Consider the following 20,508-nt stretch of genomic DNA (forward strand, 5'->3'; position numbering starts at 1 on the left):
GAAATGCAGAATCGGGCCCGCTCCTGTCCTACCATATCAGAAGCAGCATTTTAACAAGGTCCCGAGGTGACGGACTCACATGCTCATTATTAGTTTCAGAAGCATTGCTCTAAATGACCTTTCCCATCCCCCACCAGTCTCCTATTTCTTCAGAAGCTGTAAACTTTTAATTAAACTGACCCATTGAAATATGAACGAGTGAAATAGGACAGACTAATAGAATGGGTGGCTTAAAGGAGCAAATGTTATCTACCTCATAGCCTGACTTAATGGACTAGTGCCATTTAAAAAATCCAGTGCTTGACACGTGGAGGGGAGAGAACAGGAAGACATGATCATGTAACAAGGCTAAAAACATTTCTTCACTAGAATTCCATGCAAGGCAGCCTGCCCTGAGATTGCTGCTCTTAATGAGATAATCCCATAGGATGGAGTGAACCTCGGTTTTGATGAGAGGATACAAAGCAGGGGAAATGGTACACGGTGCAATCCCTGACCCTGTGACACCTCCAATTTCCAAGGCCGTCATCGAGCATCACGGACCAAGGAGTATGGCTGGATTTGATGGAAGATAAAATAGGGTGGTACTTCACATGTGGGGCTGACAGGGGTAGAACTCAGAAGGCCAAGTCTTAAGGACAGAAACAAAGCTGGGCACTGACTTCCTGGGTAGGGTTGGTTTGGTGTAGCTGTGAACAGTGTGAGTTCTCGGCTCCTTCCTTTACTAGCTGTGTAAGCTCAAGCAAATTACAGGACCTGCCAGTGTCATCTGTCAAACTGGGTTATACTCTCAGAGGTCTGTTCAAACAATTAAAGAGCTCATATTCCTAAGGGGTATAGAATAACGGCTTGTGACTTGGTACAGACTCAACATATGTTTGCTGCTATGGTAATTACTTTGTGTCCGTTATCGTCCTACTCAATTTACATACACAATCACTTCAAATCCTCACATCAATCCCACAATATTGTTATCTCTATTCTACATAGCAGGTCACAATGACTGTGAGCCAAGGTCAGCCACCTGAAAGTTGCCAAGTAGGGATGCAAACTTTGAGTAAACATGTGAATGCAAGGCCAGCGTTATTGTCCCTGCACTACTTATGAGTTGGACATAAAACCTGTGGGTTATGTAGTGCAAATCTAAGCTTCCCTTAGGCTGATTTTTTTTTTTTTTTTTTAGTGGAGCTCGAGATAAATTTAACAGGATTTTAAATATTTTCTGTCAGGGATATTGGACTGGTGAATTGTCTATAAGATTAGATTCTAACTAAATGAGAGGTATTTCATTTCAAAAACCTTCACTTCCTGGGCACATCTGACTGGATCAAAAATTAACATTCTAGCTTTCTATTGGCCAGAACAGCAGGTCTACAGTCAATGAGGTGACCTGAACAGAGAGAGACTTATCTAAAAGTGTAGGTCTAAGACACAGTAAATATAGAGATAGTCAAAAGAGAAGTAGAAACAAAGAAGATAATCACAACAATCATGGTATCAGATTAGGGAACAATGGAAATTGACAAGTCACTGTATGTGACGAAAATATGTAAGAGGCAAAGGCATATAAAAATGTTTTCTGAATTACAAAAGTTTTCTTTCAAATTCTAATTCTGGAAACACGTTATATTAAATCATAACAAGGACAAAAAAAATCATGTGGTAAAACAATATTCCATTATCTTAGGGCTAAACAGATGATTAAGTCATGGAAAACAATCTTTGACTAATTTCTGATTCTGAAAAATAGGAATCAATCCAAAAACAGCATATGATCAGGACCCATCTGCACAAAAGCCTAACACTGCAAATGAAGTGAAGAGCTCAGTATGGTTGATTCATTATCAAATGTTTCCATGGCACTACAAGAGAAGCATAAACACTGGGGGAGGAGGGGAACTCCTCAATTTGGGCTATTATAAGACATATTTTGAGGCTCTCATGTATCAGTGGTACATATAATCTTCTAAAATATGGTAGAGACCTGGCCAGTTTGGCTCAGTGGTTAGAGCGTTAGCCCATGGACCAAAGAGTTGTTGGTTTCATTCCAGACAAGGGCAGGTACCTTGGTTGCTATGCCATCCCAGGCCCTGGTTGGGGTCTTTTGGGAGGCAACCAATCAATGTGCCTCTCTCACATCGATGTTTCTCTCTCTTGCTCTCCCTCACTCCCACTCTATCTGAAAATCAATGGAAAAATATCCTCGGGTGAGGATTAAAAAATAAAACTTAAAAAAATAAAATAAAATAATGATGGAAATTAATTGTTGTGTGGTGATTTTTTTTTCAGGGCTTATTCACCATAAATCAATAATTATTTAAACTGAGAACTAAAGTAATGAAACTTTTTTTCCCCTTTATCATGCCTGAAATTTGTTTAGTGCAGGATTAAGGCCTTAATGTTAAAAGGCTTCTTTAACAATATAAATATATTTTTAAATCATTAAAATAAACAAATAAAAGATATTTGATAATCTTCTATTTTTAGCAATTATTTTTATCCATTATTTTAAAATAATAAATACTTATGGGGAAAAATTTCTAAGAATTCAGGAGGCACATGGTACAGAAGAATAAAAAAGATCCCTTTCATACACTGTCCACACTGAAGTTACCTCCTTAAAGATGAGCATTTTTTGGCCCCATTGGTGAAGCTCAGTGGTTGAGCATCAACCTATGCACCAAGAGGTCTCCAGTTCGATTCCAAGTCGGGGCACATGCCCAGGTTGTGGGCCCAATCCCCAGTGGGGGACATGCAGGAGGCAGCTAATCGATGTTCTCTCTCATCAATGTTTCTGTCTCTCCCTCCCTCTCTCCCTTCTTCTCTCTCTAAAATCCATGAAAAAAAAAATTTTTTTTTTAAATAAGCTTTTTTAAAAATATTCATCTGAGGATATTTTTCCATTGGTTTTCTAGATAGAGTGGAAGGGAAGGAGGGAAAGAGAGAAAAAACATCAATATGAGACAGACACACTGATCAGTTGCCTCCCGCACAGGTACATGTGTTTGACCAGGAATCGAACCCAAGACCCTTCGGTCCACAGGTCGATGCTTGAACCACTGAGTCAAACTGGCCAGGGCAAGATAAGCATTTTTGACAGATTTTGTTCATCATGTCAGAAATAGTCTATGCACATTTAAGTAAATGTATATATACATAAATACACAGATATTCTTTACAAAGCACAAATGGATTTAATATTATGCACACTGTTCTGCCATTTGATTTTTTTCCTTTATGGTAATCTTGACATCTTTCTATATCAATACCTCATTCTTTCGATGATGGCATAACATTTCATTACAGGAGTGAACAATAATTAATTTAAATAGTACTATACTACTAGAAATTTATGTTATCTTTATTTTTTTTTTCTTTGCTGTTATAACCAACACTGCAACAAACATCCTTTCATATATTTGTGTGCACATCTATTAGTATATATGTTGGGTGGATTTCTAGATGTGGACCCGATAGGTCAAAAAATACATGCGTTGAAAATGTTAACAGATATTTTAAGGGACAAATGAAATTATATATCTTTGCACTTACATGTTTTTAAAATGTGAATTTGAAAATCATGAACTATATTCTATTAAAACTTTTATATTTCTACAGCCTACTACTTAAGCCAACTTTCTCAAGTCTCATCACTTATAAGGCTCTCCATATCTTCAGAAGGCTTTCTTGAGAACCAGTGTTTTATGTTAGTAGGTATTGTATGTAATCATCTAAGACAGATGTTGTAGGAAAAGAGAAAAGCCAGCACAGCCTAATAGAGTTCGGCTCTTTATCTGACTGCCAGTCATAGCTTTTTCCTGTCTCTCCTCTACCAGAAATAAATCTATTGTCCTTGAAACGTTCTTCGTACCCTTTGATTTAATAACAGAGTTATAATAGTACAGATGTTTATTTTTAGCTAATTAGCTAGTTATAGCTAATAATATTACCCACCTCTATTAAAGTGAACCATATGATGATGATAGTTCCTACGTCTACTGATGCTTTTCACAGCGGACAAAAAAACTTACTGCAATTTTTATTCTGGGAAATCAGAAGAATCACTTACTTGCAAAAGTCAAAGACAAGCCCTACTTTTATTAAACAGCTAGAAAGACCTCCAAAGAAAAACGCAATTAATTATAAGTATGATAAAATGACTGTGCAAAAGAAGTTATTCAGACTGGGTTATAAAACTAAGAAAATCCAGTAAGGGGAACGAATAGAGCACAGCAGCGAGGCCATAGTCATTAGAGCTCCATCCATCCAAAGGAAATGACAGCTTTATCAGCTCCAAGATGGGCCCAGGCCACCTCCTCCAAAGAGCCTTCTCAGATTCCTTCCTCCCGACTGATTACTTCTCACTAATCCCCACTTCTCTGAATTTCCATGTATTTTTTAAAAATCTGCCCTGGCTGGTTTGCTCAGCGGTTAGAGCATCAGCCTGCGGTCCGGAGAGACCCGGGTTCGGTTCCCACCGAGGGCACGTACCTCAGTTGCAGTTTGTCCCCAGCCCTGGTTGGGTCGTGCGGGTGGCAACCACTCGATGTGTCCCTTTCACATCGATGTTTCTCTCTCTCTCTCTCTTTCTCTCTCCCCCACTCCTCACTCTCCTCCTCCCACTCTATCTGAACAAAATATGGAAAATTGTCCTCGGATGAGGATTTAAAAAAAAAATTTGTGTTACCTCTCTTCACACATACATTCCTGCTTCTGTTTTGTTTCCCTACCAGACCGACTATGGTTTCCTTTCGGGGGAGCATGTGTGCCTCATCTACGTCTGTAATCCCAAGAGTGCTATTAGAGAGAAACCTCCCCAAATCTCAGTTTCCTCACCAATAAGATGGGGATAACACCTACCTACACTGCTGCACAAAAGTATGCGGGGGATTCCGTGACATAACAAAGTAAGGTCCTGTCAGCCACTATGAAGATAGGTCAGAGGTGCAGTCAGGGAATATTCACTCAGTGAGAGATTTTACTGTGTCCCTTGAGCAAAGATTCTCTTCATGCATTTGTTAAGACTAACATTTCAGGCCACTGACTAATAAGAAAGATGACTGTGTCTCTTGCCCAGAGAGGGTGTTTAGGCAGCTCTGAGGCAAGACAAGGAATCTGCATTTTAACAAAATCTCCATGTTTTTCTTACTCCAGGAATACACTAGAGCAGTGGTCTCAACCTTGGCTGCAGGTCAGAATCACCTGGGGAGCTTTTAAAATCCCAGCACCCAGGCCACGCTCCAAACCAAGGAAATCAGAGTCTCTGGAGGTGGGACGCAGGCCTCAGCACTTGTTTTAGGCCAGAAGTTCTCAACCTGTAGGTTGCGACCCCTTTGGGGGTCGAATGACCCTTTCACAGGGGTCACCTAAGACATAACAGTAGCAAAATTACAGTTATGAAGTAGCAAAGAAAATAATTTTATGGTTGGGGGTCACCACAGCATGAGGAACTGCATTAAAGGGTCGTGGCGTTAGGAAGGTTGAGAACCACTGTTTTAAGTGCTCCAGACGATTCCATGAAGTTGCAGTGGTTGAGAACCTCAGCGCTAGGGCAATGTTGCTCCACAGCAGCAGCTCCCAAAATTAGCAGGTGAGCTTTGTACATCATGGTGAGCTTTGTACACCAACTGATTCCCAGGCCTCCCTCACACCTACGCCATCAGAATCTCCAAGGAGGTAGGGCCTCAGGCTCTTTAGAGTTGCTCAAAGTTCCCCAGGTGATTTTGATTATTGTATTTGAAATTATTAACCTAAAAAGAGTCACCCCAACACCAAACCATCCCCATATAGAGGTTACCAAAAAAATACCGGGACCTTTCAGGGAATGAAATTATCTACCATATCTTGGGCATTCAGCTTAGTGATCTTGGTGACTTGCATGATGTTTCATGATGACCAAAGAGGTGAATATAATTTTCCCCATTACTCGAGAGAAAACATAGACTGAGAGAGTCCTCACACTCCCTCACACCTACGTATGCCTGAAGTTAAGTCTCTCTACTGGTAGCTCTCAAAGAGTTTCCAGCCCAACAGATCTGCCTGTTAGACATCTAAATTCTCAAGCCTCCTCCGCCCCCCCGCCCTGACGTACTCCATATGGATCTGGTGATGTGTCCCAGCCACCTGTCTTAGCCAACCCTCCAGGTAACTTCAGTGTACACCACAGTTTGAGAGCTGCTTTACACTACACCTGCCTCTGCTCCTCACTGAGGAGCTCAGCAAAATCCTCCACTAGTTCCTGAGCAGATTCTTACTGAAGCAGAAAGGATGTAAACAGCCACAGCTCTTCTCCACTTCTTTTCTGTTCCCCTCAAGCCCACTGGCTCTGCCAGAAACCAAATGGAAGGTAAAAGGTGAGATGAGAATGTGTGAGAATTCTGCCATGTACTGGGCCAGGAAGAGCAGAGGTGCTGGAAATAGGGCGCTGTAGGTGTTGGGAATAGGGTACCACATAGGACGCGTTGGCCTGGATTAAAAAGTTTAGAGTGATCAACTGTCCCAGTTAGCCGAGGACCAAGGGGTTTCTCAGGATGTGGGTCATTCTGTGCTACATAAATGAGTCACAGGCAAGTTGGGATGATTTAATCACCATAAAAGGGACAGGGCCTGTGCTGACACTTCCAGACCAAAACACCAACTCTGCAACCCTTGTGTTCCTGCTCTGCTCTGAGTCACAGCCCTCTCCCACACATGGGCACCAGGCACAGGACCAGCCTTCTGCCCTGCAGAGCAAGGCTCATGCCAGTCGTCCCCCTCCACAAGTGAGATCCTCATTCACTCTAGCACAATAGTCTCAACCCTGGGCGCACCTTAGTCTCACATGGGAAGCTTTTTCAAAAAATACCAAGCCTCACTCCACGCCAATTCTATTAGAACATCAAGGGGTGGGGACCTGGGCATTTTTATTTTATTTTTGTGTGTGTGTTTTTTTTTATCCTCACCTGAGGACATGCTTCCATTTTTTGTTCAGATAGAGTGGGAGGGAGAGAGGAAGAAGAGAGACAGAAACATCAACGTGAAGGGACACATCGAGTGGCTGCCATCCGCACAACCCAACCAGGGCTGGGGACAAACTACAACCAAGGTACGTGCCCTTAGTGGGAACCGAACCTGGGTCTCTCTGGACCGCAGGCCAACGCTCTAACTGCTGAGCCAAAACGGCCAGGGCGACCTGGGCATTTTTAAAATCTGCCCAGGTGATTCCAATATGCTTCCATGATTCAGAAACTATACACATGCCCCTGAATTCTACTGCACAATGGATTCCTCCCAAGTGTGTGCACTGCTCAGACTTATGTTATGGTTACATGGCTGGAGTCTGCTCTACAGGTGTTTGCATACAATAACCTCTTCCCAATGTCTTCTGAATTGGCACTGACATGAGGAAACTGTCCTCTTCCTACCCTTACCCTTCGCTCTCAATAAGAAATGTCTTTTTCAAGCGTTACTGAATAAGGAAATTCTGCATCTCTGAAAGGTCATCTGCATCAAAGAAATTCCTGGAAATGCTAAATCTTATGTTGGAGAGGATCCACTAACCCACCCTGGCTAAAATTCATAACCTGGGATTATATAGAACCAGACTGGATTCATAAAAGGGACCAAATATCTGTTCAGGTACAAAGTGTAAGGGTATCTGATTCTAAGAAAAGCAGAAAGGAAAACAATTTCAACTCATTTCACAGTAAATTAAAATTAAATAAAGCTAACCCATGGTGGTTCCTAAATGCCAATAATCCATGTATCTATACTAATGCATGTCAAAGTCTTTATCAGTTTATGCCGAAATAAGAAAAATAAGTGAAATATGGTCAGTTTTTCTTTTTTTTTTTTTTTTTTATTGTCCTCACCCGAGGACATTTTTCCATTTTTTGTACAGACAGAGTGGGAGGGAGAGAGAGGAAGAGAGAGAGAGGGAAACATCGATGTGAAAGGGACACATCGAGTGGCTGCCACCCGCACGACCAACCAGGGCCGGGGACAAACTGCAACCAAGGTACATGCCCTTAGCGGGAACCGAACCCGGGTCTCTCCGGACCGCAGGCCGATACTCTAACCGCTGAGCCAAACCGGCCAGGGCTGGTCAGTTTTTCATAAAGCTAAATCTATGTAATATTATATAACTGTCCTTTGTTTTAAGATTAGTTCTTTCCTTCTCTTTATTATAATTATCAATTTTTTTCTATTTTAATAGACTTTATTTTGGAATCATTTCAGATTCACAGAAAAGTTGCAAAGGTGATACAAAGAATTCTATTACCCAGTTTCTCTCATTGTTAACATCTTACATTACCTGAGCACATTCATCAAAACTAAGAAATTGACATCAGTGCCCAGCCGATGTGGCTGAATGAACTGAGCATCATCCCACAGACTGAGAGGTCCCTGTTTGATTCCCGGTCAGGCACATGCCAGGTTGCGGGCTCAATCCCCATTGGAGGATGTGCAGGAGGCAGTCAATAGATGTTTCTCTTTCACATCAATGTTTCTATCTCTCTCTCTCCCTCTAAAAAATCAATAAAAACATATTTAAAAAAAGAAAAAAAATTGACATTGGTACATTACTGTTTACTAGACTCCAGCCATTCAGATTTCACCAGTGTTTCCATTAATTTCCTCTTTCTGTTCTAGAATTCAACCCTGGGTACCATACTGCATTAGTTGTTATATTTCTTTCTTTTTTTTTTTTTTTAACTTATCTTTATTGTTGAATGTATTACAGATGTTCCTCCTTTTTCCCCTATTGACCCCCTTCTGCCCCCCTTCTTACCTTTCCCTACACTGTTATCTGTGTCCATTCATTATGCATATATGCATAGAAGTTCTTTGGTTTATTTCTTCCCACCTCCCTTCCTTTTGAGGTTTGTCAGTCTAACAACCAATTTGTACTTCTCAATCCCTTCACCTTTTTCACCCATTTCCCCAAACCCCCCTCTCATCTGGCAACCAACAAAATGTTTTCTGTATCTATGAGAACGTCTCTGTTTCTGCTTGTTCATTTTGTTTATAGATTCAATTGTCAATAGATATGTTATTTATTGCCATTTTGTTTGTTCATATTTTTGATGTTCTTTTTCTTCAAGAAGACCCTTCCACATTTTATATAATAATGGTTTGGTGGTGATAAACCACTTTAGCTTATCTGAGAAACTCTTTATATGGCCATCGATTCTACATGATAGCTTTGCAGGATAGAGTAATCTTGGTTGTAGGTTCTTGCTTTTCATCTTTCTGAATATTTCTTGCCACTCCCTTCTGGCCTGCAAAGTTTTTTTTGATAAATCAGCTGACAGTCTTATGGGAACTCCCTTGTAGGTAACTAACTGCTTTTCTCTTGCTGTTTTTAAGATTCTCTATCTTGAACATTCTGCATTTTGATGCTGATGTGTCTTGGTGTAGGCCTCTTGGGGTTTATCTTGTTTGGGACTCTCTGTGCTTCCTGGACTTGTATGTTTGTTGCCTTCACCAAGTTAGGGAAGTTTTCTGCCATTATTGTTTCAAATAGGTTTTCAATTTCTTGTTCTCTCTCTTCTTCTTCTGGCAGCCCCAAGGTGCGAATGTTGGCACGCTTGAAGTTGTCCCAGAGGCTCCTTACCCTATCCTTATTTTTTTGGATTATTTTTTCTTTTTTTTGTTCTGATTGGGTGGTGGTGTTTTTTTTTGTTTTTGTTTTTTTTTGCTTCCTTATTTCCAAATCGATGGTTTGCTTCTTGGTTTTACCTACTCTACTACTGAAACTCTGTAAATTATTCTTTATTTCAGTTAGTGCCTCCTTCATTTCTGACTGGTCTTTTTTTATGCTCTCGAGGCCTTTTTTTATGCTCTTCACTAAGTTCACTTAAGTTCTCACTAAGTTCATTGAGCACCCTTATAAGCAGTGTTTTGAACTCTGCATCTATTAGGTTGCTTATCTCCATTACACTTAGTTCTTCTCCTGAAGTTTTGTTCTGGTCTTTCATTTGGGACCTGTTTCTTTGTCTCCTCATTTTGGCTGCCTGCCTGTGTTTGTTTCTATGTATTAGGTAGAGTTGCTAAGTCTCCTAGGCTTCCGAGGGTGGCCTATTGTAGCAGGTGTCCTATAGGGTCCAGTGGCTGATCAGCTGCAAGGACTGGCTGTGTCCACTATCCACTGACCTCTGACCACCTTGGATGATCAGCTGTGCAGGGGCCCACCACACAGAGCAAGACTTACTTCAGAAGGGCTCTGGTGCACACTGAGTCCATTCCTTGAGTGTGTCACTTGTGGAGATGGTTGGGTGGGTTCTTTGCAGTGTTCTGAAGCTGTCCACTGGGTGTGCTGGCTCTGGGGCCATGTCAGCCACTGCCTGTTTTCTATCCGGGGCCACCAGGCATAAGCTACAAAGCGATCTGCCAATGGCTGCTTCTTGTGCTGGGCTTGGGTGTGCCCAGGCAAAGCCAAGTTGTGAACCAAGGCTGGCTGCTTCTAGTGCCAGGCCTGGGGCCACTTAATGAGAGATATGGGGCTTGCTGAGACCAGATGCTGCTTGTTTGTAAGAATTTAAGAAAATCTGAAGCAGGATCCAAAACCAAGCCATTCCTATAATAAAGCAACTGGCAATAGCTTGGGTGGGCCTGAGAGTTGGGTGGGGCAGGGCCTCAGGGAATCACCAGGGCAGGGCAAACAGTGTGAGCCAGGTTGCTGCAGTCCCAGATATGGCTGCCATCTGCCAGCCTCATGGGGGAAGGGCACAGCAAAGCAACAAAGGCCTCTGACAGCACATCTGACCAGGAGAAAGTTGCCTCTCCAGCCCTTGCCCCAATGCCAAACAGCTCAGTTCTTCCCCATAAGTCTCTGGTGCCTTCGAGCTGCCTCCCCCACGCTGGATCCTGGAGAGTTGCGAGTCTAAGTAAGTCTGTGTGCGGGCCCTTTAAGAGGAGCTGCCTGGGGCTCCAGCAGCCTCAGCCTCCCTCAGCCTCAGTTCCCACTGCTTTTTGCAGCCAGAAGTTATGGGGACTTCTCTTCCTGGCACTGGAACCCTGAGCTGGGCACCTGGTGTGGGACGGGACCCCTCAGTCTTCAGGGAGGACCTTCCCAACCGAGGTGTCCCTCTTGATTTTTATCCGCCACACGTGGGTTTGGGACCAACCCGTCTCGATGTGGCTTCTTCTTTAATTTCGCAGTTGTAGGACTTCCATTCAGCTTGATGTCAGGCAGTTCTGAATGATGGCTGTTCTATAGTTTAGTTGTAACTTTGATGTGGTTGAGGGAGGACACGATACCCCATTTACCTACGCCGCCATCTTGACCGGAAGCTAACAAATAATGTTTTATATTCATTCTTTTTCAATTGGTGGCAACAACTGAATTTAGGTGTTTTTGAAGGGGTTGTTTCCATACAAGGCAAAATAAAATGATTGGTCTCCCAATATTGAGGCCTAAAATTTGTTTTGTTAGTATACTGGTCTATGAAATATAACTCTAGAATCAAGAGTATAAATGAATGCTTCCTAGACTTTAACTTGAAACTATAGGGTTTCAAAAGATTTTTTAAAGAAAACTACCCTTACATCATCAGGCTTAAATTAAATGACAGATTAAAATGTCATTTTAATATAACTCTTAGAAATAAATCCTGGAAGGTTACTCAATAACACTGCTATAATAAAAATATAGGAATCCTGCCCCAGCCAGGAGGCTCAGTTGGGTTGAGGGTCGTCCTGTACACCGAAAAGGTTGTGGTTCGATTCCCGGTCAGCACACACACCTAGGCTGTGCCATGAATGAGAACGGTCCCGTCTTCTGCCAGCATGGATGAAATTACAGCAGGCTAATTTTCAACTTGCAATTAGGATAAAATCTCACATCTTCACAGTTCTTGAAATTTAGATTTTTATCTTCCCCTAAAAATTAGGAGATCTGTTAACAGTGAGCCTCCATTCCCACATTTCCATGTTCCTGTAGGACAACACCAGCTGAAGACGAATACGGCATACTGCAATTTTATCACTGTCTCTCAGTTATACTACTGGTTGACACCTTTGGACACTTGTGTTTGCAACCCCATTTCAGGGTACATGTATTAAAGTAGCATCCAAACTATGAGTTCTTTTCAACAGCTAAAGCTAAGTGGTCATTAAAAATCTCTGCACTATTTTAATATTCATTGATAAACATTAGGATCTTATATCATAGTCATCAAAAACATTTTAAAAATTAAAAGACAAACGTAGCTGACAAAAAGAATATTTCCATTTGAAAGATACATAGTTCCTGCTGAAGAGAAAAAGTTAAAACAGAATATGATTGTAGCAAAAGTTTCCACAGAAAGGAAAAAGGAAACAGAACTAGAAAGACACTGGACATAAATCAAAGTGATAAGGAAAGGGTTGGTCTTATTAGAAGATGGGGAACCCCACAGAAAATTGGTGTCACAATTTTCTTATAAGCTCTCGAATTCAAAAAATAAAAAGCCCACCAGGGACCCAGTGAGCTTAAAATCTATTGTGATTGTTGGGCAGGAGTCTTTTCTTATACTGATTTCCTCTAGGTAATGTCCGCCATGGAAAACAAAGACTAAAAATTAGGATAGGTTCCCAGGAGTTAAGCTCACAAGTACCTTCGGTGAACAATGAATGTCTTGTGAGATGTGATGCATTTCCAGAGGGTTCAGACTTACGCCATCTCCTCTTATATGTAGGCTCAGGCACCTCTAACACCTACTTGCTGTTTTCACATTAGTTATAATAACATCAAAATGCTGTCTGTATTAGGTTCCTTGGGTTTCCAAAATTTTCCAAAAACTGGGTGGCTTAAAAACCACAATAATTTGTTCTCAGTTTTGGAAGCTGGAAATCTGAAATCAAGGTGTCGGCAGAGCCATGGTTCTGAAGATTCCAGGGAGAATCCTTCCTTGCTTCTTCCCAGCTTCTAGTGGTTGCCAACAATCCTCGGTGTTCCTTGGTTTGTAGATACATCCTCCAATCTCTACTTCTGTCTTCCATGGTGTTCTCCCGGGGGGCCTGTCTCTGTGTCTCTATGTCTTATTTTCCCTCTTAGAAGGACACCAGTCATTGGATTAGGGTGACACCTAATCCAGTACAATCTCTTCTTAACTTGATTACACTTTAAAAGGCCATATTTTCAAAAAGGTCACACTCACAGGTACCAGGGGACATGAATTTTGAGGGACACTATTCAACATAGTACAAATTCTCATTTCCTTAAACGTGACCAAGTGAGTTTTATATTCATAATCCAAAGATTTTGCTTCTAAGAAGCTTAGTTCAGTGGAATAAACTGGAGGTATCTACTACAGTATTTCATAAGATTAACATATATCTTAATCACCTCTGGCTGGTCATTCTAGTTTCCCAAAGCTTCATTTAAAATACAGATCATTGTATTTACACAAATAATATGGTAAAATTTGACCTTCAATTCCATTAGTCAAGCAGAGCCTCCCAATTGCTTATTTTTAACCAGAGAATAGGCAAGAGAAATTATTTTCAATTGTCAGGTAATCATTACAGACCCATTAATATAACATCTCTCATCAGACTACTAAAAATTTTTAGGTTCCCACAAAATGCTCCTCAGCAAAAAATTACTGGAATGCAGACAGGGTACTTATCAGGTTCTCTGAAATGCAGCTCTAAATTGGGAGAATGGAAAATCAATGTGGACCACATACAGAGATTAGATCACTACAAACTCATGAAATTATAACTCTTTCCAGGAAACCACTACATAATTGCATCTTTTGCAAATAATAGTTTAAATGTATTGCTCTCTATGAATTTTTTAGCATAAGAGATGCATATTACCTAAAACCTTATTTTGTAGTTGATGTTTGACTATAACAGAAAGAAATATAATCGACTGGAAGAGTTACACAAAAAGAAAGTATATTTGGCATCCCTAAAATAAAGGAAGAAAATGGTTTTTGTTCCATCTAAAAAGAAAATTTTGTTTTCTTCTCTTATTTTTTTTTTTTTTTTTTTAAGAAAATGTAAACTATATGAAGATGTGAGGTAAAGAAAAAGAGCATGGTTTTTTCCCACTTCCACCATGAACTTATCCTCCTTTTTTCTTTTACTTGCATTGTATCATCTTCCTGTCCACTCTGTTTTGTTTTGTTTTTTTAGAAGGAAGGACAGACAGAAAAAATTTCTGGCTGCCAAAAAATGGTTTCATTGCAGCGCCTTTTCCCCTCTTGCACCTTAAGCCTGAAACACTGTGCTCAAGAACTCATCACTAGCCCTCAGGGGCCATCTGTATCCCTCCACAGGTGATTCTGACTTGGCTCAAGACTTATTTAAAGGTACGAACAAAGGCTGGCTTACTTAGGAGGAACTTCTCAATCAGTGTCCTTCAGAGAGGCAAACTAGTATTTAAGGTTGTACCCGATTAAAAATGCTAAACCTGAAAAAATTAAGTGTTTTTTTTCAGCAGCTGTTTCTTTGGGCCCAGGTTGGTCTCTGTTGTTGTTACTTATTTTTCTGTAAAACAGGAGAGGGAGTTGAATTAGGTGGTCTCTAAAGTCCTTTCTGATTCTATAATTTGCGATCAACGGTTACCAAGTCTTTTTTTCTTTTGTTAATCCTCACCTGAGGATATTTTTCCATTGATCTTCAGATAGAATGGAAGGGAGGGAGGGAGAGAACATCTATCAATGTGAGAAAGACACATCAAATAGTTGCCTCCTGCGACTCTGACCAGGACTGGGGATAGAACCTGCAATCCAGGTAGGTGCCCTTGACCGGGAATCGAACCCACAACCCCTCAGTCGGCAGGCTGACACTCTAATTGCTGAGCCAAACCGGCCAGGGCAAAGGTTACCAACTTATTTCTTTTAAATATTAGACAAAATAAATAAATAAATAAATAAACAAACAAACAAACAAGTGGCCAACTTCCAAAGAATCAGTATTTTGCATACTGCACTTAACAGTAAAGCAATAAAAGTTAAAACCAACAACAAAAGACACTCATATGTTTGAAAAGTTTTTAAATATTAAATACAAAAATTTTGAACAATTTAAAAATTATTTTTAAAAACCTAAATAAGTTGAGTCATATAAAAGTAATGGTATAAATGGTATAGATAGATAGATAGATAATGAAAAATGTCTCTATCGAAATGTCTGGGATGGTGCTAAAATGGTACTTTAGAGTAAATTTTACATTCCTAGATGTTTATAGAAATGAAGAATTATCGATAAGTTAAACATTAACTTAATGAGTTATGAAAAAAAAAAACAGAACTTTTTAAGTAAAAAAAAGTAAACTTCAGAAAAGAATGTTTGTTGTTTGAAAAAAATGTATTTTAAAAAACTCTAATAAGATTGACCAAGAAAGAGTAAAGACATGAATAAAGTATAATAGAAACAAAATAGGAGATACACTGACAAAGAATTAGTAGACTTTAAAAACCATAACATTATTTGAAGGAAATAAAACAAAATACTAACATGTTAAATCTACATGCGGATATCTGTTATAAAATTTTATACAATTTTTTAAATGTTTGAAATATTTCAAAATTACAGAAATTTGTATCACAGGTCAGCTGCTGGGATTTCATGACTTCAAACTTATAGTTGATTAAGAAATGGCTCTAAAATACCTTAGAAAGGCAACACATGAATAGGAGCCTCAGGCTGAACTCAGTATCAGGTGAACGGCTGGAGGTCTCACTATCTGGTTTTTATTTTTACTGTTTATATTCGCTGCATCTTTTTTTTGTGTGTGTGGTACATGCCCCTAGCGGGAACCGAACCTGGGACTCTCTGGTCCGCAGGCCGACGCTCAACGGCTGAGCCAAACTGACCAGGGCTCACTGCATCTTTTTATAGCAGGGGGAATAATATGCCCTCCCAGACCTGTCCAAACTGGACATAGGTCAGATGAACATGAGAAATTTCCTAACACCTGGCTTAATTTGTTCATTTATTTTTACTGTTGTTGTTCAGATAATTATTGTCTTCTAGGTACATACGTTTTGGTCTGTCCACTCTCTCCGGTTTCTTTCTACTCCTCTTATGCATCAAGATCCTTCATCAAGGCCTCTGCATCTTTGCACATGCTAAATCCACCTTCTGAAAAACTGTTCCCCTCCGATTTCACCTACCAGTTACTTATCTCTCAAACTTCAGAATTCGTATCATTTCCTCAAGGAAGTCTTCCCAAACCAACCAGACTAGGTCAGGTCTCCCATCAAATGCCCTCAGGACAACATGAATTTCTCTTTATGGCAGTGTCATAAATGACATTTTAAAAGACCTCTGGTAGTTATTTTTATTATGCCTATTACCCTACTAAACTACTGGCTTTGAGGGTGAGAAGTGCATCATATATTGTCATAGCTATATTCCTGAGATGATGGCAAGCACTCAACATGTATCTACTGAATGAAAGAGGGTGGAGAACACAAACAGGGTATCTGACATTTGGGGCTTCTTTTTCGATTCTGTTGCAAATCTCTAATGTCAGCTTTCCAGTCTAAGTATCTGTATGTGTCACCTAACCTCCATGTGCTTAAAGCTTGAGGAGTTTCCTATGGGGACAATCGAATCCATCTGCATCTACCTTCTTTTCTGCCTCTTGGATGAATTTAAAAGACTGCTATGATGAAATCATATTTGATAACTGATACTGAAGACCTGATCAATTACTGCCCCAAAATGGCTGTAAACACTCAAATAACTCAGTACCAGGTACTTATTCTCTGACATTCATTACCTGTCCTTATTTTTATAATGGCCACTTCCTCATCAGAAAAATAAAAACTTTTATAATTGAATAAGAAAATAATATTAGTTTGGGACAACACCAAGGGAATACTTTGTTTTGGGGTTGGTTTGTTTTTTTGCTTCAAACCAGTTTCGAACTTGTCAAAAACAACATTTTCACAACTTTTTGTTCAGTCATAATTACTCTAATAGTTCACTCTGAATTTCAAATAAAATTTTGCAACAGTAGATTTGTGTAAGACGTTATATAATGAAAAGATTCATTCTATAATTAGAATTAAAATGGGAACAATAGTCTATTATAAAATAGTTAATTGGTTCTATACATAGAAATACCATTAGTGCTCCTTTGAATTTTTAAAAAAATTATAGCTGAACATATCATTTTAAGTTTATAGATAACATCTTGAGTATTAGCAGATGAAATAATTTAGATACTGAATTGGGGGAAAAAATCTTACACTAGAAAGAAAATAAGGAGGACTTTCTATTCAAATAGGTTTACAAAGAGAGCTTACAAACAGAACTCATGCTGACACCAGCTGTCACTTTTCGTTTTTCCTTACTCCCAGCACTAAGATACCTGACCTGTATAAACCAGTAATGTGCTGATATACTTCCCTCAGGCTATAGAGTTAAGCCTACTTGTAATCAACAATGCCATTAAGGCAGCTGAATCATTTGACATGATGATGGACCTACAGCAACCTTTCTTCAGTCCCAAGGGAAAGCAAAATTTACTTAATCCCCAAAGAATTTTTCCCCAATAATGCAAAGAGAATTAAATCATGAAATCTGAGATGGTCCTGAAACCACACTGACTGAAAGATGGAAGAGAAGCATATGTCTGCAAAGCCTGCCAGGGAGAAAAGCAGACTGCCCAGCTCATCAAAAAGATGCTAACAGATGACTAGCGATGGATAAAAAGTAAAAAGTTATGAGACATACCTGGAATAACTGTTACATGTGAAGAGAAAACAAAAATTTTATCAGTTTGTTTATTAGATCTGTGTAGCTCTTTTAGTGTGTATGTGTGCATGTGTGCATGTGCGTGTGCATGTGTCTGAAAAGAGGAGGATGGGTACACCTTGGCAGGGATACAACCAAATATCTTCTAGTCTTTTGGCAGGATAATGATATGTTTCAGCTTAGTTACTCTTCTCCATTAAACTTCATATTTCCTCCAGAGGCAGATAAATTTACACACAGGCATAAGATGGGCATAAGAACTGAGCCATGTGTTTGCCATGTGCAAGACAGCAACATATTTCAAATGGTTAGAGTTTACAAGCTATGGTAACCCCCGTACTGAACAATTCTCAGTCTATCTTCTATGGAGAACAAAGAAGGACTAAAATAAACCCCAAGGAAATGGTTAAAAAAATCAGGGCTTCCATAGAAAGCATTTTGTTTTCTTTAAACTAATGGAAATTTTATATTTAGAATAACTGAAGCTCACCTGAACCAAACAGTTACATCTTCAATTCATGGCTTACTAAAACAACTACTAACAGGAATATATTAACACCAACAAGCACTGCAAGATATTCTAAAAGGACAGCTGTAATTAGTAGAATACAAAGAAAAATATAACCACACTAAACAAAATGGCAATAAATAAGTACATATCAATTATCACCTTAAATGTAAATGGTTTGAATGCTCCAATAAAAAGACACAGAGTAGCTGACTGAATAAGAAAACATGACTCACATATATGTTGTTTACAAGAGACTCACCTCACAACAAAAGACTCAAATAGGTTGAAAGTGAAGGGATGGAAAAAAATCTTTCAAGCAAACAGAAAACAAAAAAAAGCTGGGGTAGCAATACTCATATCTGATGAATCAGATTTCAAAATGAAGGCCATAACTAAAGACAAAGAAGGCCACTATATAATATTGAAAGAATCTATCCAACAGGAAGATATAACCTTGATAAACATATATGCACACAATATAGGAGCACCAACATATATTGAAAATCTTCTGGCCCTGGCCGGTTTGGTTCAGCGGTTAGAGCGTCGGCCTGCAGTCCTGAGAGACCCGGGTTCGGTTCCTGCTAAGGGCGCGTACCTCGGTTGCACTTTGTCCCCGGCCCTGGTCGGTTGTGCGGGTGGCAGCCACTCAATGTGTTCCTTTCACATCAATGTTTCTCTCTCTCTCTCTGTTCCTCTCTCTCCCTCCCACTCTACCTGAACAAAAAATGGAAAAATGTGCTCGGGTGAGGATAAAAAAAAAGAAAATCTTCTGGAGCACTTCAAAGGAGAAATCAACAGCAATATAATCATAGCAGGGGACTTCAATACCCCACTGACGTCACGGCATAGATCTTCTAGACAAAAAATTAACAAGGAAACACAGACTCTAAATGAAGCGCTAGATCAAATAGACTTAATAGCTATCTACAGAGAATTACAACCCAAAACTGCAGAATTCACAGTCTTCTCAAGTGCACATGGGACATTCTCAAAGACAGACCACATATCAGGGCACAAACTAAGTCTCTACAAGATCAAGAAGATTGAAATCATATCAAGCATCTTTTCAGATCACAATGGCATAAAACTAGAAATCAATTGCAACAAGAACATGCAAAGACATTTGAAAGCATGGAGGCTAAATAGCATGTTACTGAACAATGAATGGGTTACCATGGAGATCAAGGAAGAAATTAAAAACTTCCTGGAAACCAATGAAAATAAACACACATCAACACAAAATCTATGGGATGCAGCAAAAGCTGTTCTGAGAGAAAATTTCATAACACTACAGGCCTACCTCAAGAAGCAAGAAAAATTTATAATAGACTATCTAACCTCACAACTTAAAGAACTAGAAAGCAAACAAAAAGAAAACCCTGAAACCCTAGAAGGAAGGAAATAGTAAAGATCAAAGCAGAAATAAATGTCACGGAGACCTGGTCAAGGAGCTGGTTCTTTGAAAAGATCAAAAAAGATTGATGGACCCTTAGCTAGAAGCTAGACTCACCAAGAAACAAAGAGAAAGAACCCAAATATATAAAATCAGAAATGAAACAGGAGAAATAATAACTGACACCACAGAAATACGAAGGATCGTTAACAAATATTATGAACAATTAATTATACGGCAACAAATTCGACAATCTAGGCAAAATGGACAAATTTCTAGAAACACATAGTCTCCCAAAACTGAACCGGGAAGAGATAGAAAACTTGAACAGACCAGTAACAACAAAAGAAATTGAAGATGTAATCAAGACTCTCCCAGCAAACAAAAGCCCAGGCCCAGACGGCGACATGGGGGAATTTTACCAAACATTCAAAGAAGAACTAATACCCATTCTCCTCAAACTATTTCAAAAAATTCAAGAAGGAAGACTTCCAAACTCATTTTATGAGGCCAGCATAAATCTAATTCCAAAACCAGAAAAAGACACAACAAAGAAAGAAAACTATAGGCCAATATCCCTGATGAACATAGATGCCAAAATCCTGAACAAAATACTAGCAAATCAAATCCAGCAATACATCAAAAAATTATTCACCATGACCAAGTGAAATTCATCCCAGGGATGCAAGGCTGGTACAATATTCGCAAATCAATAAATGTGATACACCACCTAAACAAAATGAAAAATAAAAATCATATGATCATATCATAGGCACTGAAAAAGCATTCGACAAGATCCAGAATCCATTTCTGATAAAAACACTCAGCAATCTGGGAATAGAGGGATCATATCTCAATACAATAAAGGCCATATATGAAAGACCTACAGTCAATATCATACTCAATGGGCAAAAACTAAAAG

The 20,508-nt window shown here is 39.5% G+C and overlaps 1 protein-coding gene across 5 annotated transcripts in view; it reads right to left on the reverse strand.

Annotated features, from left to right (window-relative positions):
* ADAM22 (ADAM metallopeptidase domain 22) overlaps positions 1 to 20,508 on the reverse strand; it is a 239,128-nt gene that overhangs the window by 93,168 nt on the left and 125,452 nt on the right. The gene's annotated exons all lie outside the window — the stretch shown is intronic.

Source organism: Molossus molossus, unplaced genomic scaffold (genome assembly GCF_014108415.1).
Source record: "Molossus molossus isolate mMolMol1 unplaced genomic scaffold, mMolMol1.p scaffold_m16_p_7, whole genome shotgun sequence".
Classification (NCBI taxonomy): Eukaryota; Metazoa; Chordata; class Mammalia; order Chiroptera; family Molossidae; genus Molossus; species Molossus molossus.